This window comes from Cherax quadricarinatus, chromosome 27 (genome assembly GCF_038502225.1).
Source record: "Cherax quadricarinatus isolate ZL_2023a chromosome 27, ASM3850222v1, whole genome shotgun sequence".
Classification (NCBI taxonomy): Eukaryota; Metazoa; Arthropoda; class Malacostraca; order Decapoda; family Parastacidae; genus Cherax; species Cherax quadricarinatus.
This window is the reverse complement of record NC_091318.1, coordinates 12,087,834-12,103,190: the sequence shown is the minus strand read 5'-3', so window position 1 is coordinate 12,103,190 and position 15,357 is coordinate 12,087,834. Positions and strand designations below refer to the sequence as shown.

The following is a 15,357-nucleotide window of genomic DNA, read 5'->3' as shown; positions in this document are numbered from 1 at the left end:
ATCGGGGTGAGCTTCAGATGTTGCTTTCCAGGTTTTCCCCTGCTGGTGCTTGCTTACAAGAACCAAAATTACACTCTGCTGTCTTCCAACCTATCTCAGGCTATAATTTATTGTATTCTTCGAATCCTTTCTCAGATGGGACCTTTAATGAAAGTGCCCTTCTTCTACGCAATGATATTCCGTACTGTCAACTATTTGTCCATACCTCGCTGCATTACACTGCAGCCCGTATCCACTTGAATAAGTGGTTTACAATATGTTCTTTATATCTCTCTCCTTCTCGAGCATTTTCTATCCCAGACTTTGCCTTTCTTGTTTCATCCTTACCACCACCACTTCTGTTACTTGGTGATTTTAATGCCCACCATTTCCTCTGGGGGGGGGGTCTCATTGTGACTCACATGGCATCCAGTTGGAGGCTTTTCTCGCCTCTCACCCCCTCCATGTTTTAAATACGGGTACTCCCACCCATTTTGATCCTCGTACTCATACTCTCTCTTGCATCGATCTATCAGTCTGCTCTTCCTCCACTGCACTAGACTTCACCTGGTCTGTTCTACCGGACTTACATGACAGTGATCATTTTCCGATCATTCTTACTTCTCCTTCCTATTCACCACCTTTCCGTAGCCCTCACTGGCAATTTGATCGGGCAAATTGGGATCTTTACTCACACCTCACTGCTTTTAGTGAGGTTCCTTCTTCATCCTCCATTGATGAGCTCCTACACATCTTCTCGACGTCAGTTTATACCGCAGCTTCTCATTCTATACCCCAAACCTCAGGCAGGCATTCTCAGAAGTGCATGCCTTGGTGGTCTCCTGCTTGTGCTCGTGCAGTACATTTGAAACGTGCTGCTTGGGGCAGGTACCGGTACAATAGAACCGCTGAGAGACTTCTTGATTTTAAGCAGAAGCGTGCGATCGCTCGCCGTGTCATCCGTGAAGCTAAACGCACTTGTTGGCGAGACTATGTTTCCACCATCACCTCTGCTTCTTCTATGAGTGCAGTCTGGAAAAAAGTGAGGAAATTGAGTGGTAAATACTCTCCTGACCCGGCTCCTGTTCTACGGGTCGCTGGTGTTGATGTAGCAAACCCTCTCGACGTTGCCATTGAACTTGGCACACATCTGGTCCGTATTTCCCGAGGGCTCCATCTATGCCCCTCGTTTCTTTCCTCAAAGTCTGCCAGAGAGTTAGTACCCTTGGACTTTTCTTCTCTCAGAGAAGAACAGTATAATGTGCCTTTTACACTTCAAGAACTGGAGGCAACGCTCTCAGCTTGCCGATCATCGGCAGCTGGGCCTGACGACATTCATATTCGTATGTTACAACATTTACATCGGTCAGCCCTTGTAGTCCTCTTACACCTCTTCAATCTTATTTGGGCACAAGGAGTTCTTCCCCAGCTTGGAAATCTGCCATTGTTCTCCCTTTCCGCAAACCGGGTACTACAGGACATGATGCCTCCCACTATCGTCCCATCGCTCTTACTAGTGCAGTTTGCAAAGTGATGAAACGTCTCGTAAATCGACGTTTAATGTGGTATTTAGAGACACACAACAGTCTCTCCGCTAGTCAATATGGCTTTCGTAAGGGTCGTTCTACCATAGACCCCTTACTACGCTTGGATACGTATGTTCGTAATGCCTTGCGATTAATTACTCAGTTATTGCCATATTTTTTGACCTTGAGAAGGCATATGACACAACTTGGAGGTATAATATTTTGGCCCAGGCCCATTCCTTAGGCCTCCGAGGCAATCTACCATCCTTCCTTAAGAACTTTTTAACTGACAGACATTTCCGTGTTCGAGTCAATAATGTTCTTTCCCCGGACTTCGTCCAAGCTGAAGGTGTCCCTCAGGGATGTGTTCTAAGCACAACACTTTTTCTCCTTGCTATAAATGATTTGGCCTCTGTTCTTCCACCCAATATTTGGTCATCACTCTATGTTGATGACTTCGCTATTGCTTGTGCAGGCGCTGACTGTCATCTTATTGCAGTTTCTCTCCAGCATGCGGTCGACCGTGTTTCCACTTGGGCCACCACGCATGGGTTTAAATTTTCAAGTACCAAAACTCACCAAATTACTTTCACTAGACGCTCTGTTATCTCCAATCATCCTTTGTATCTCTATGGCTCCCGTATCCCCGAACGTGATACAGTCAGGTTTCTAGGCCTTCTCTTTGACCGTAGGTTATCCTGGAAACCTCACATTACCTCTCTGAAGGCAACTTGTCACAGCCGGCTAAACCTTCTTAAAACCCTTGCTCATCTTTCCTGGGGAGCTGATCGTCGAACTCTGCTTCGCCTTCATTCAGCCCTCGTTTTATCGAAACTCGATTATGGTGACCAGATTTATTCTGCGGCCTCTCCTGCTACTCTCTCTAGCCTTAACTCTATCCATCACCAAGGATTACGTTTGTGCCTTGGTGCTTTTTGCTCTTCCCTTGTTGAGAGCCTCTATACAGTAGCGAATGTTCCATCCTTGTCTGATCGCCGTGATGCCCATTGCCTTCGCTACTATGTACGCTCTCACGATCTACACAATCCTTCCATTTATAGAATGGTCACCGATATTAGTAGACATTCTTTATTCGTTCGCCGCCCCTGTTTGCTCCGTCCCTTTTCTCTTCGCCTACATTCACTCTTGTCTTCCCTTCAGTTACCACCTTTATATGTTCATGTAGCATCTCACTTTTCCCTACCCCCCTGGGAAGTTCCAGCTGTTCGGGTCTGTTCTTTCTCACTCCCTTGCTCGAAAGCTCAACTGCCTACGGTGGCTTCCCGCTCTCTTTTTCTTGATCACTTCCACTCCCATTCTCATGCCACCACTGTGTACACAGATGGCTCTAAGTCTTCAGACGGCGTCGGATTCGCACCAGTGTTTCCGGACAGCGTCGTGCGGGGGCATTTACTATCTTCAGCTAGCATTTTTACTGCTGAACTGTATGTCATTCTTGCAGCACTTATTTGTATCGCATCTATGCCTGTGTCATCATTTGTAGTAGTCTCAGACTCCCTTAGTGCTCTACAGGCTATACGAAAATTTGATACATCTCATCCCCTAGTTCTCCGTATCCAACTTTGGCTACGCCGTATCTCTATCAAACATAAAGATATTGTTTTTTGTTGGGTCCCTGGTCATGTCGACGTACAGGGCAATGAACAGGCAGACACTGCTGCGCGGTCAGCAGTACATGACCTACCAATTTCCTATCGAGGTGTTCCATTTCTGGACTATTTTGCTGCAATAGCTACCCACCTTCGCACCCGTTGGCAACAACGTTGGTCAACTCTGTTCTGTAACAAACTTCATTCTATTAAACCGAGCATAGGTTACTGGCCGTCTTCTTGTCATCAGTGCCGAGGTTGGGAGACCACTCTCTCCCGCCTTCGCATTGGCCACACTCGTCTTACTCATGGGTATCTCATGGAGAGGCACCCTGTTCCTCTCTGTGAGCAGTGTCAAGTTCCAGTATCGATTAGCCACATTCTGTTAGACTGCCCTCTCTATCAACGAGCACGCAGAATTTACCTCCAACGTCGTCTTCATTCTACTACTCTCTCTTTACCTTCCCTTCTTGCTGATGGACCCTCCTTTAATCCTGACTCTCTCATTGACTTCTTGACAACGACTGATTTACTCCACAAACTCTGATGATACTTTTCGCTCTCCCCTCAGCCCTTTCTAGTTCAGTCTCTTGCTGCCCTTTACCCTTTCACCATCCACTACCCTGCTGTTACCCGTAACCTATTACTCATCCATCTCCCTTTTGCCACCTGATGCCCTCGCTTCCTTCCTGCCCTGCAGCGCTGTATAGTCCTTGTGGCTTAGCGCTTCTTTTTGATTATAATAATAATATTGAGAGCATATCTTGTACAGACATAATACATATTTATAGTATAACAATGTTGAGAACAATAAGTACATACATAAATTAACACACACACACACACACACGTTGGACACAGGAGAAGAAACCCGTCACAGACAAAACAAAAAAGAAAGACCATCAAGCACACTATACATCGCTCAAGCCACGTATCAGTATATATAAGAAAAACACTTGAAATTATCACACCATACTCATGTAGGTGTAAGTACAAAAAACCTCACATTCCTAATAAAAAAAAACTTTCTTGGGAGTAAGTCGTACAGAAGTATCTGTATCCGCCTGAGGTACACACACCTCCGCCAAATACACTGGCCACAATTACTAAATTATCATATTGTTGTACACATATATTGATATATCATGTAAAGTAAGGGCTACCAACAAAATCAAGTTCACAGCACTGGCTTCCATAAGCTAATGCGAACACATAAATAAAAACTACTCTATCACAACCTATTCACTACACTAAAGTCAATGTGCAAAACAAAGGTGTATACAAGACACCATCAAGTTGCAAATTCAGTCACTCTGACACTTCTTACCCCTCTCTTCCCCCCCCCCATTTGGGCAACCGCCCACTTTCATCATTACACATGACCCTGTCACACATTCTTCTAGCCGTACATAAGCATATAACCTGTCACAGTGCGACAGTATCACAATCACTGCGAACCTCACCCAAGCATCCTTACAGCATACATGTGTACATTACCTTTAAAAATATATATATACCTCCACCCTCTAAGATAGGTGTGATGGTAAGTGACCAAGCATGTACAAGGCTATATATACATAGAGTAATGCAGTCATCATCCCGTGGGACATGTACGCAAAAGTATAAACCGAAAATCCCCACAACCAAACTGGATCGCACTTTTATTCCAGCTGTCATCGCACTTGCATCCTAACACCTACTAACCACACTGAACCATCCCTTGTTTACGTCTAAGCCATACGCCCATACTTCTCACTCTCGCTCACTCACTCACTCATTCACGACGGCAAGCCCATTGGAACCCCTGATGACATTCCCAATCCTTGCCCCAGCCATGACAACCCCACGCCCCCACTACAAAGCTAGTAAGATCCCAACAGTGAAACCACGATAACCTGTGGGGAAGGCTCCCTCCCACCGCGATCCATATATTTCCCTATTCCTGCAAACCGTCCTATAGAAAATAGCTGTCATTACCCATTTCCTTGCAACCCAATCCCCATTCCCACATATACCCCACGACATGTACACAAAATCTACCATTAAATATGCCAATGCTCGTTGTGTACTCTCTGGCACCCCTCCCACATCCAAAACGAGCACTCTCAACACCAGTATGCCCCCCCCTCCCACTCGTCTCACTATCCTACTCATCCAGTCCCGAACATTGCTGTGGCCTGTAATTCCCCCAACACCCTCTTCTCCTTCATGATATTCATTAACTCCACAAGGAATCCACGTATCAACTTCCAATTCTGCAGATGAAATTCACAGGGCAATCCATCTATCCCTGGAGCCTTTCCCGTACGCATACTCGCCAATGCCCGCCAAACCTCGCCCTCATCTATCTCCCCACCCAGTGCTACTTGATCACTATGCCCCAATGAACATGGCACTAGCTCACAGACACTACGCAAAGCCTCACCTCCCACTCCATTACTCCCCAAATACTGCTCATACTATGCATCCGCATAACCACTCATCCCCTCTGTCGTCCGCAACACTTGCCCCTCCCGATAACCCCCCACTTCAGAGTGGACGACTAACCTACCAACCTCAGTGGCTTTCTGACGGCGCTGCTGACCCCATAAAACACACGCCAACAGTCGATCGCCCCACACCACCACCTCAATCCTCCCCATGCACATGCACACCGCATTAAAACGTTCATTTTGCAGCTCACAAATCCTTCCCTTCAATGTTTCTATCTCCTCCACAGGATATACTCCCCCGTGTCCACCTCTTCTGTAGCAATCCCTCAACCTACCCTCTAGGTACTGAAGGAGCCCATACGATTGTTGCATTATGCATTTCCCCTCCCTCATACAAAACTGACGTATTTGTCCCTTAGCCACCCCGTCCCACCACCCCAACAAATCCTCTACACCCCGCCTTTCCTTACTGAGCTCTGCCCACAATGCCTCGAATCCTCCCTGCCCCTCCTCATCACCCAAGATCCTAGTATTTAGTTTCCAATAGCTCTTGCACCTCCTGGCCAGCCCATCCCACCCCAGGTCAACCACAACTGCCCTATGATCAGAATATTCCACCTCCACCTTACGCATGGACTCCACTCTCACCTGCTTTGTGACGTACACCCGATCTAGCCTCGCCGCATATCCATGTCTAACAAAAGTGTGCTCCACCGCCCAAGCCCCACCCCCAAATACGTCGGAAGATCACCTAGGATAGTTGAAAAATGCCCTGCCCCACACAGTTCAACGTCTGCCCTGCAAATAGCACAATTCCAATCCCCCCCCACAATAGCAACAGGTGGTAAAGAACGGAAATAATAAATGAGCTCATCCCTCATGCAATCTGCTTTCAGACGTGCATCACTCTCCGCAGATGCATACACACACACACAAGCACCACTTGCTCGCCCATCCATCATCCATCCACTCTTATAATATGCCCCTCACCCCCCTTCACTTCTACTAACCACAAATGGGCTCGCCCCCTGGAGTAGGACTCCCATCCCTCCCTTCAAGCGTCTTGTCTGCCTCACAAAAGCCCTATATTCATCCACCTCCAATACGCCCCACCTTGATGTTGTGCTTTTGCACAAATACGACATTCACTCTATGCCGGCACAAGAAAATTGCAAATCACGCACGCTTCACATCCTGACACAACCCATTAATGTTAACTGTCATACACCTTAGGCCAGTGGTGGTTTCTTCTCCCTGTGCTTTGGCACCTTCTTCACGATGCCACCATGTTCTTTTGGACCTCCTTTATGCATGTCTCTACTGGGAGCCCTAACCCCTCCCTGGTTCAGCTCTGGATCTGAAGTCCCCGAGGGACCACCACCATCTTCTTCCACTACTTTGCTGGTCCTCTGTGTTGGAGTCAGGACATCATCTCAATCTGATGTCGCAGTCTCACGCTTGTGCGTGACTCCACCCACTTCCATCTCCACCTCCTGTGATACCTCATGGTGAACCTCCACCTCCACCACATGTCCAATCTTCCCACCATCTGGGCACATTGCCCCGTGAGACACCACTAAGTCAATGGGCTCATTTTGCTGTCCACACAGGTCTGCAGCATTCCTCACACCAGCCCTCGTCGCCGACTCACCCTCGATATCTGACTGGGGAAACAGCGAGGTGAGCACCGTCTCTAGGACCTCATCGATGGCTTCCTCCACCGAACCATGCTGTCCCCCACCATCAGGCAAAATGGGTCCCACAGGGCCCCCCAGCCACAGGGGCCGTCAGGTCCACACCCGCCACTGCCTCTGCTCACTCCACCTCCTCACTCCACAGACGACCAGGCCCACGTCCTTCCTGTAGCTCCAGAGCACGTACAAACTGCCCAGATTTCCCTGCTGCAATACATTCTAGACCATGAAGTCGAGTCTGTCGTTCACAATATGCAGCAATGTGATCAAAACCACCACAACACCTGCAGGTCCTGCGTTGCCCAGCATAGGACACCATAAGCCGAGTCCTGAAGGCCTCCAACAACATATGACGGTATGGGGTGCCATATCGTCATTTTTAGCAAAAACGTGCCCTCCGGGAATCCAACATATGCACCTTCTACCCATTTGCCCGGCTGTGCGTATGTCCGTTTCATCTGCCTCAAAAGGTACATTTCGCACTCTAACCCAAGTATAATGCCTGGAGACGTCATGAAGGCTGACACTCGCCATAGAATTGACGTCCACTCGCACATCCTGGTATTTCTCTACCAGCCTCTCATAGATGCCAGTGTTCAACAACTTAAACACCCTGTATGTGCCATTAAGTGCTACACCATACAATTCTTCATCCTGTATACCATACGTGTCCCGGATGATTAATGGCAACAGCACGGGAGCAGCTTGCGGCGAAATCGCCCTGCGAACCAGCTCGATGCCCACAGTATTTACCCTCTTCCTCACGCTCTGGTGGCCTGGTGGCTAACGCTCTCGCTTCACACGGCGAGGGTCTGGGTTCGATTCCCAGCCAGAGTAGAAACATTGGACGTGTTTCTTTCCACCTGTTGTCTATGTTCCCCATCAGTAAAATGGGTACCTGGGTGTTAGTCGACTGGTGTGGGTCGCATCCTGGGACACTGACCTAATTTGCCCGAAATGCAGAGCATAACAAGGGAGTTTCTATATAGTAGTATGTCATTGTTGTCAGCTAGGACTGTATACCTTGTACATGTACTTGTAGTAAATAAAGATATTATTATTATATTATTATTATTAGAGAAAACAGCCCCCGTAATTTAGGTGCTGTATCGTACGTATGTCGTGAAAGTTCTTTAGACGCTCTCCAGGTCGGCAGTTTCGCCTACCTTAATGTGTTTGTGTATTTTAGGATACTGGTCTCTTTGGTCCCTCTGATTTTAATTAAATCTGGTCTGTCCAATATTACCATTTTTATTGAAATTTGGATAGTTTCCACATGATTTGTAAATTCCTCTTCTGATTCCTTTACAGTCTTTAAAGCTAATACTTGTGGCATTACCAACTTATGCCGCAGTATGCCAGTCGCGTGCATTGAGGCAGTGGGTTTGGGTTATGGATTACTACTGGGATACCATTCTCGGATCGCGCAATGACTTAAATACATCTACTTAACAAAGTGCTTGTTCAACAGATTCTTACAGGGCTGCATTGTTTTTACACTCAGACAACACAGAGAGAGAAAGAGAGAGAGAGAGAGAGAGAGAGAGAGAGAGAGAGAGAGAGAGAGAGAGAGAGAGAGAGAGAGAGAGAGAGAGAGAGAGAGAGAGAGAGAGAGAGGGAGAGAGAGAGAGATGGGTTGGGGATGGGCTAGTAGTCGAAGGATTGGTAGGGGGGGGGGGTAGGTAGCGCCGCTACACTGGTAGGGTCCACTGTATTCTACCCTCAGTCTTCACATAGCTAGCGAGAAGGTAAGAGGGAAGTTGTTAGTCTGGTGTTCCTGATTTACCCCCCTCCCTTACCCCAGACCTTGTTCTCGCATGTATTTAATTTTCATTATTCATAATAGTGAACATGTATGAAATTTTTATGCAGTATGTTAAATAACATTCCGAAGAAAATGATTATTAATATGTAAGATCATTTGGTGCTATTTTAGCGTGCGGTCTACCGCATTATTCGTAGTCTACACTGTGAACTGACCTATAACGTGCGGTATACCTTTCATAATTTTTGACCTGTGCTAACTTTTTTTTACCCTTTTAACCTGAGTGCTCCTAACCTAGGTTAGGTTAGTACTGGTAGACCGCACGCTAAAGTAGCACCGAGAATTTTTTTAAGTTGGAAATTTTATGAGTATGCTTGCACACGTGTTCTATGGGAAGGTAAAAAAAAACAATCTTTACTTTGTAAACTATGAATTAGATTTATAAATAACACGTGCATAGATGCGTAATATACTGTCTTCGTTTTCTGACCTAAACTTGAGTTGTTATACATTGGAAGGAAACTCGTAGGAGTCAGTGGTTGGAGAATGGGAGCTTCCAGCTTGAGGGAGGACCTATTGTGTGGGGGAAAAAATGGAGTGCCGCGTAATTCACTGGTGAAAGCATTAGACAATCGAAAGGTCCTGGATTCAATTCCCTGGCACTGGTGAAAGCATTAGACAATCGAAAGGTCCTGGTTTCAATTCCCTGGCACGGAGACACATGGACAAGTTTCCTTATACCTATCAGCGCTATATGACCCTTGTCGGTTTAGCGCTTTCTTTGATTATAATCCTTACTCATACCCACCTAGCAGAGAAAATAGGTACACGTGTATTAGCCGAATGTTTAGTCACATGGAGGAAAGTGTTGAAAGGTATCCGTGTGCTTAATGTTAATTGAAAAGTGCGAAACAAAAATTTGTACCTGCTATAAAGTACCCAAATAAGCCGACAATGCCCCAGTGTACCCAAGACTGGCAGAACGGTACGGTACGGCATATCTGACAGGTACGGGGGAAAAAACCGTACCGTACCTTGCTACCAGACTGAACTGTATCCTTCAAAGGAGATGGACGCCTTGATGACAGTGTGGGACTTTTCATCCAAGGAATTTAGCTTGTCTTTCCTGTCCTTGGCTCGAATCTGACTTCCTGGCAAGCATTGTATGATTCCTACGGGTCATCGGGGGAACCTTTGACCGAAGGGGTCGTACAGAGCATGGGGAAATGGAGAACGTTCGGGTTTGATCCAAGGAAGAGAAGTACAGGTCTAGCTCCTTGTATCAAGAGCACCTCACCCGCATCGAGGAGCCATTCCTTGAGGGGAAAGGGTTTCGTAAATGTAGTAAAATTATACAAAATATAAATACATAAGGTCAGCATTTTTTTTCTTAGCAAAATTTGACATGGTGATAAATTATATGAACTAAACGTTCTTGTTTCTTACACTAGCAGTGTAATGTGATAACTATGGTACCAGTCACTGCATCAGTAACACCAATTTTAATGTATGACGAGTGTTTTAATGAATGCACAGTTGTCATTGCCCTTGAGACGCATGTTAGCATTTTTTTAACAGGGAATGTTCTCTTACATTTAGGTAAACAACATATTTACTAGAAATACACGGAGCTGAAAACACGTTTCATGCTGTTATCGTTAATTTTTATGTTTTTGGTGAAGTCTTTATAACAATATTTTTATTAGTACATACACCGAGTTTACTTAAATTCCTGTTTGAGGGATTAAATTGTTCTTGACTGGGGTGGCATGCAGTCTTAATGACACTAGTAGTTTATTAACTTCAAATGCTATAAAGCATAAACCATGTCACTTGGCCAAATGCAGATTGGATCGTTAACTGGCATCGAGCGGCCAAACATAAATAAGCAAATTAAAAAAAGCGATCCCTTTAAATATGCGTTTTTGTTTGTAACCTGAAGGGGTTAGATTCCCTAGGCGAGAAGAGGCAAGGAAACAGCATAGTACCACTCGTAATGTTTTTATAAAAGTTTACGTCCGCTACCGTCTACATTATTCCACTTGCTCACCGTTCACAAGCTGAAGAAATTCATTATATCTCTGGAAATTCTGACATTGTTTTCAGTTGACCTCCATCATGGTCTCACACGTATCAAACAGCATTTTCCTTCACCTTGTCGAGTTTCTAAAGTATTTTGTATCTATGTATCTAACAGCCTCGGGGACTAGGCTGGTGGCGAATTTTTAGACCTGCTATCACATGCGTTTGAAATGTGGATTAATTTTTTTGTGAACTGTATCGACCATTAAAAAAAAGTTTTTGAATATTATAAATTTAAACTGAGTATTTTTTTTTTTTTTAAATTTAAGCATAAACCATACCACGGGTGGGGCTTGAACCCGCGGTCAGTCGTAAAACTCCAGACCGATGCGTTATCCACTGGGCCAGCTGGCTACAATAAGATTCATCTAAGTCTGGACTTTGACCGCGGGTTCAAGCCCCACCCGTGGTATGGTTTGTTTGCAATCGTCACTAAGATTTCGTGAGTTAAGCATAAATGGACTTTCAATCTTGTTCAGTGTCCACAGAGTTTTCTGATTTCTTCACTCCTTATTCCCTACATAATATACTACTGATCTCAAACACATTTCCTCTGCCTATTACCTCGCTACTGTAATTATGTGAAATCACTGGGAGGTATACATACATAGAAAAACACTTGTCTACTTAACTGTTGACCCTTATCTTGGTGATAATCTTCAAACCGCGGTAGCCTGAAAAGGCACTGCACAAATTCGACGATCTAAGTAACCGTGAAAGTTTTTATATAAATTTATATTCTACTAATGTATTCAGCTTAGGACTGTGGACTGGTAAACATAGTCTTATCTGTATCATAAGTGATTACCTGATTCACATAACTGGGTGTGTATTACAGGCCACAAGAAATGTGGCTTGTAATAATTCATCTTGTTTTAGTCAACGTGAATTCATTGATGGTATGGTATGAGAACGTAAGTTCCACACATTATTTAAGTAAACGCTCACACAAGACTAGTTGCTTAGTTGCCAGGTGTGAGGCAGTAGGTTAAGGTTGGGTTGATATTTGGCTTTGAAGCATATCGACTACACGATGATCATTAATTAAGGGTGCATGTAACCTGCTCACCACCAGCCAAAAATGCTTTCACGCCTAAAATTAGGATTAAAGTGAACTCGTATGCACAATCCAGTTCCCCGAATTAAGCCTGAATGCCTTCCACATCCCCCTCCCCAGGCGCTGTATAATCCTCCGGGCTTAGCGCTTCCCCTTGATTATAATAATAATAATCGTATGCACAATGAGATATACACATCTCGGTGTATGCCTCTTTGTGGTAGGCGAAATGGACCCGCTTCGTGGGCCAGAAGTACACGAAACTACCAGTGGAAAGAAAAAATAGGCAATTCCTGGGATACTAAGCGGGCACCTGAGGGTACGAAATCTGGAGCACAGGTGGCGGGCACTTACCCCTGGGATTGACAGAGGGAGCAACCAAAGAAACTTGTCCTAAAATCGGGTGTTTGTTATATGAATTGCTTCAAGCGTTGTCAGTGTTGTTGCTACGATTGCCTAACACGCGTTCTTAATAGAACATAATTAAAACAAAATATTCTTTCAACAGACATAGCCCCACTCCACAAAGGGGGCAGTAAAGCAATAGCAAAGAACTACAGACCGATAGCACTAACATCCCATATAATAAAAAAATTTGAAAGGGTCCTAAGAAGCAAGATCGCCACCCATCTAGATACCCATCAATTACACAACCCAGAGCAACATGGATTTAGAGCAGGTCGCTCCTGTCTGTCCCAACTATTGGATCACTACGACAAGGTCCTAGATGCACTAGAAGACAAAAAGAATGCAGATGTAATATATACAGACTTTGTAAAAGCCTTCGACAAGTGTGACCATGGCGTAATAGCGCACAAAATGCATGCTAAAGGAGGAACAGGAAAAGTTGGTAGATGGATCTATAATTTCCTCACAAACAGAACACAAAGAGTAGTAGTCAACAGAGTAAAGTCTGAGGCGGCTACGGTGAAAAGCTCTGTTCCACAAGGCACAGTACTCGCTCCCATCTTGTTTCTCATCCTCGTATCTGACATAGACAAGGATGTCAGCCACAGCACCGTGTCTTCCTTTGCAGATGACACCCGAATCTGCATGACAGTGTCTTCCATTGCAGACACTGCAAGGCTCCAGGCGGACGTCAACCAAATCTTTCAATGGGCTGCAGAAAACAATATGAAGTTCAACGATGAGAAATTTCAATTACTCAGATATGGTAAACATGAGGAAATTAAAACCTCTTCGGAGTACAAAACAAATTCCGGCTACAAAATAGAGCGAAAAACCAATGTCAAAGACCTGGGAGTGATCATGTCGGAGGATCTCGCCTTCAAGGACCATAACATTGTATCAATCGCATCTACAAAAATGACAGGATGAATAATGAGAACCTTCAAAACTAGGGATGCCAAGCCCATGATGACACTCTTCAGGTCACTTGTTCTATCAAGGCTGGAATATTGCTGCACACTAACAGCACCTTTAAGGCAGGTGAAACTGCTGACCTAGAAAATGTACAGAGAACCTTCACGGCGCGCATAACGGAGATAAAACACTTCAATTACTGGGAGCGCTTGAAGTTCCTGAACCTGTAACTCCCTGGAACGCAGGCGGGAGAGATACATGATTATATACACCTGGAAAACCCTAGAGGGACTAGTACCGAACTTGAACACGAAAATCACTCTCAACGAAAGCAAAAGACTCGGCAGACGATGCAACATCCCCCCAATGAAAAGCAGGGGTGTCACTAGCTCGTTAAGAGACAATACAATAAGTGTCAGGGGCCCGAGACTGTTCAACTGCCTCCCAGCATACATAAGGGGGATTACCAATAGACCCCTGGCTGTCTTCAAGCAGACACTGGACAAGCACCTAAAGTCGGTACCTGGCCAGCCGGGCTGTGGCTCGTACGTTGGATTGCGTGCAGTCAGCAGCAACAGCCTGGTTGATCAGGCTCTGATCCACCATGAGGCCTGGTCACAGACCGGGCCGCGGGGGCGTTCACCCCCTGAACTCTCTCCAGGTAAACATTCCTAGATCGTGAAGGGTTCAATAGAATTTCCTTTAGATATGATGTAAATGGTTTGGTAAACCGAATTCTTTTTTTTTTTTTTCGCCGGTATTCTCCCGGCCCGGGTCTTTTCCAAGTAGTGGTGACCCGGCCTTGGCTCCCTCTCTGGGGAGTATCTCGAGACCTAAGTCTCCCATGGGAAGAGGTACAAGTAGCCCCTCATCTTTGGGACCAAGTGTCCCCAGGCCTAGCCACATTCCCTCACGGGGCTCGTAAGGAGAAGCTAGGCCTCTGGTCTGCCATCTGCCCCGCCCCAAAGGGGCTCGTGGGATGGCAGACTTGTGAGCTGCAGGTGGTAGCAAGCTCAGGCCTTCTCTCAGGTTACCGAATTCCTTGGGAAGCACTATATGGCTAGCAGGCCGTATTTTGACCGCCCCAAATGTAGGCACTTCTTTCCTCATAATCTGCGAGTAATCGGCTTCAAATTTTTCAAAAGCTGGAGATGGTTGCTCTTCTCCACTCTATCAAATGTGCAATCAAACGCTGGTCTTGTATTTGACTGAAAGTGGGAATTGCTGCGGCTCACTTCTCTTATTTTGTGGCTGGTAGGTGTGGTAGCGCTTCTTTCTGATTATAATAATCTGTGGCTGGTAGGCAAGATGGGCTCCAGGCACCAGTCACTCATATTTTCAAGGAAAAACGGTATATCTGATGTCAGCAATTACAGGCCTGTTAATATACTCATACATAGTTATGAATAAGGTTTCAGAGGATCTTACTCAGACGATACTTAAATGAATCTTATGGATTATCTGAAAGGTCAAATGAGACCCTAGACTTGCAAAACGGCATTCGATATATAGTATATTATGTTAGAAACTACAAGATATCGGCATAGGCTCTATAGACAGGTTTAAGTCTCGAGAAATTGTTAAGGTCAGTAATACAGAATGAGATTCTCTTCCGATAACATATTCAAATTCAAATTCAATTCAAATTCAAAGTTTATTCTCTATAAGGATTACAATGCTGAGTTTACAGAAATTTGGTTATTGTGTGGTTTACATGTTGTAAAATAGTGATTAGAGTGTACCACTAGAACGCTTAGCATGGCTAGGCATTTCGGGCAGACTTAGTTTTATTCTTAATAGTAAAATATTACAAATTATGAGGTAAGTTGGTATTATGGCTAAGTGACTAAATACTAGTTTGTGAGTTTAACAATGTGAATGCTTTTGTT

At 45.1% G+C, this 15,357-nt stretch overlaps 1 pseudogene; it reads left to right on the top strand.

Moving 5' to 3' along the window:
- Positions 1 to 8,913: 8,913 nt before the first annotated feature.
- LOC128691219 (glutathione peroxidase-like) overlaps positions 8,914 to 15,357 on the top strand; it is a 50,444-nt pseudogene continuing 44,000 nt past the window's right edge.